The following is a 3,665-nucleotide window of genomic DNA, read 5'->3' as shown; positions in this document are numbered from 1 at the left end:
GCTGCAACTCTGACAGAAAGAGAAGGAAGTCCTTTCTTGGAGCTTATCCAAGTCTTTCCTGCTCTACTTGGAGTCTTTGTCCCCTAGGGAGGCAGGAAGACAAACTGCCAGTGTGCTAAGTTCCAGGGGGAGAAGTGAAGACAGAAGCCCTGAAGGTATAAGCTTTGGGGGAAAGGGAAGAGAGAGGGGTACCAAAGCCCTAAATCTAGGGAACACAATTGAGGGGCTCTCCCAGTATGACAGTAGTGGTCACCACCTGGAGCTTTCTTTATTTAGCATTTATTGAGGGCACATATATACTATGTGTTCTACATTATCTTTAATCCTCTGCCAACCGAGGCTCAAGTGGCAAAAGACTTGCCCAAAGTCACATAACTCTGCTCTCTCCTGCCCTGCACACTCTTCCCTCCATCTACCTCACAGTTCCTGGGGTTCCTAAAGTTCAGTATGTACTTCCCACATACTGCCCCCTCAGCTAGGGGAGGAAATTCCTCCTCCTTCAGCTCCATGCTCAAGGGCACCTCCTCTTTCCACCTCTCACTCCACCACCAGGGTAATCGGTCTTGCCCTCCTCTGCTGCTCTTAGAATATACCCTTGCAGGACTTGTTACAGCATCGCTGGTGCTACAGCTCCCTGGTGCATTGTCTTCGTGGCACCACCCAGATCTGAAATTTAGAAAACAAATTGTTCATTTATTTATGTTCTTATTAGTTTACTAGAATGTAAGTTCCACGAGGGCGGTGCCTTGCCGGTCTTATTCACCCCTGTATGCCCTGACACAGGACTTGGCACAAGGTGGGCGTTCAATAATTACTTCCAAGTGCAACCTCTACCTCAGAGTTGTACTCCACGCTCCAAGTCTCAGAGCACAAGAATGAATGGCACGCAACTGTCCACCAGCCAATTAACGCTGGGCAATATTTGCATATTGCCTTCCTATTGGTGAAATCCGTGGTCTCTAGTTTCCTTCCAGCCAGTGGAAGGAGGGTCATAATATCGGCCTCTGTGGCCACACCCTTCTGTAAAAACCAGATCTTCCTACCCGCTGGAAAGGGGTATGGATGGGGGTGGGGGGCGGAACGGGGTTGCTCAGACCTTTCAGTCCCCAGCCCCTTATCCTCTAACCCCGTTGGCACACAACTCAGTCACACAGCGAGTGTGACCCTACCTGGTATACCTGAGCACCGAGCTGGGAGAGGCTGATGTTAAGAAGAGCTGGGGCAGAGGGAGGTCGGACACCAGGATCCCGCTAAGCTGCAGTGATCATCCACACCGCGCAGTCAGACCATCGGGTGGGTCTGTATTACCCCAGACGTGCACATCTCGGATCTAAGGTCTTTGAGGAACCAGAGCAGGCAAAGGAGGTTCAAGGAGCTGGGGGTGGACTGAGCATAGGATAACGCTAACTTTGGACTGCAAATTCCTGGGCCACATCCCGGGAGTCCTACTTGAATATGAGGTTGCCCAGGAGCCTGAATTCTTCATTAGTTCCCCAGGAGATTTTGACACAGGTAGCCACCTCAGAGAAAACCAGCAGTTGGATTAGTTGATTATAGCTGCTTCAAGGACAGCTCAGCTCTACTTGCCCACCCCCTCCTAGGGGTTCCCCAAGTCACTCAGAGGAACACATTTGCAAATGGTGGAGAAGGGAACAGCTGCCAAAGGCCCAATTCCTGCATTTCCTGTTTCCTGTGTTGGTCCTCCTTCCTTTCAGCATCCTCACCTTTGTCACCATCCTCAGATCCTTCCTTCCACACCTTCTACCCTGACACCCAGTTTGGGCCAGGCCCTACCTGCATAGTCACTTCCTGACTCCCTCACCAATCCCTGCTCTCCAGGACTCAGTGAGGCGAGCCTAGAGCCTTCACTAAAAGTACGATCTGGCTCCCCTCCCACACACACTCGCTGTGCAATGTTGAGCATATTCCTGCACCCCTTCATCCATAAAGCTTATGAATAATAGTTTCAACTCATTCATTTATTCAATCCATGTTGATTGAACACCTATGTGCCAGTTACTCTTTCAAGTCTTGAGGATACATCGGTGAACCAAATAGCTGAAATTCCTCATCCTCACCGAGTTTACATTCCAGTGGGGGAGGAAGACAGAAAACACGATGAAGAAAGGAAATAGACAGTGCTAAGACAGATAAGTGCTAAGGAGAAAAGTCCAGCAGAGAAAGTGGGTGGAGAGCATTTATTGGGGTTCACTTTGAAGACACCCTTCCACTGAATTCTCACAACCGTGTTTCAGATGAGAAGCCTGAGATAGAGAGTGTCTAAGTGACTTGTCCTAGGTCATACAGTTTAGAAAGAAGTCAAGTCAGAATTTGAACCCTGGTCAAATCTATGCCGTCTTTAAAAAGTGAGTCTTGACAGTGTGTATATGCCCCTAAATCAATGCGGTAAATGCGGTTGCATTTTATTTCTGTAATAATTCATTTCAGTAATAAAAGAAACAAAGGAAAAGAGCTCTAAGTACATATTATGTTACAGCTTTTATTGAGTAATGCAGTAAACATACATATCACTTTCCTGTATAATTTTAATGGCCTGTGGGGGAGAATTTAGAAAAGCGTCCCAGCTGGCTGAATGATTGAGTTTAGGGAAAAACTGACCCAGCACATGCCTCTCAACTCCCTAATGAGGTCAGTTCCGTTCTACAAGGTGAATCGAGGTCGCTTGCCAGGGCGACGGCCGAGCAGAACCAGAATCGCCAGGTTCCCTGTCTCGGTCTCGCTTTAACCCTCCCGGAGACCAAGAGGCTCGAGAGGACACCACGGACCAGTTCCCCGGCGGACCGCCAGGGGGCGACAGAATGCAACGGACCCGGGTAAGCCGGTAACCGGGCTCCCCGGGGCCGCGGGTGGGAAAACAGATGAAAAGGGTCTGTAATAGAAGGAGAAACGGCAGGAGAAAAGGCAGAGGCTAGGAAGTCTATTCATTCTGCCCTGCCTGACTTCAGTCTGGCACCCAGCAGTATCTTCCGCCCACTGTTGCCGCCTGGACCTCTCTAAAACAAAAGCCTGACTTTGTCACCACTACGCGTGAAACTCTTTAAGGACATCTCCAACATAGTTCACAAGAAAAAAAGCTAAACTTGCAGGACTTGCGTGATCTTGCCCCAGCGTATTTCCAGGCCTACATCCTCTGAAGCGTAATTGAAATACTTTCAATTATCTGACCTCATCATACTCTTTCTCTCCTGTGAGCCCTGAAACGTTTGGTTCCCTCTACCTGGAATATCTTCTCACACCAGGTTTACCTGGAGAATTCTGACTGTCTTTCAGCTAAATATCACCTCCCCTGTGAAACCTCCCCTGACAAGAGAGCACCTCCCTCATACCCACCCCAGTTTGGGGTAGAGGGCCCCTCCTGTGTTGCCATTACCCCGTGGGCTTCCCCTACCACGTTGTGTAATAAATATCTGGACTTGCCTTTCTCTTCCAGCGCCTGTCCCAGAGCAAGGCGAATACAGAGTGCATGAAATGATTGCAGAATGAATGCAGAAAATAGTACAGGGTTCCGGCTCTGCCACTTGTGTGATCTACGACAAACTACCTCGTTCATGTTGTGAGGAGTAAATAGAGAAATGTATAAAAAGTGCTTAAAACAATACTTGGAACACTGTAAGCACTCAAACTTTGACTTATTTTCACAGCGG

The sequence above is a fragment of the Balaenoptera acutorostrata genome, chromosome 11 (assembly GCF_949987535.1).
Source record: "Balaenoptera acutorostrata chromosome 11, mBalAcu1.1, whole genome shotgun sequence".
Classification (NCBI taxonomy): domain Eukaryota; kingdom Metazoa; phylum Chordata; class Mammalia; order Artiodactyla; family Balaenopteridae; genus Balaenoptera; species Balaenoptera acutorostrata.
Note: the sequence above shows the minus strand (reverse complement) of the source record.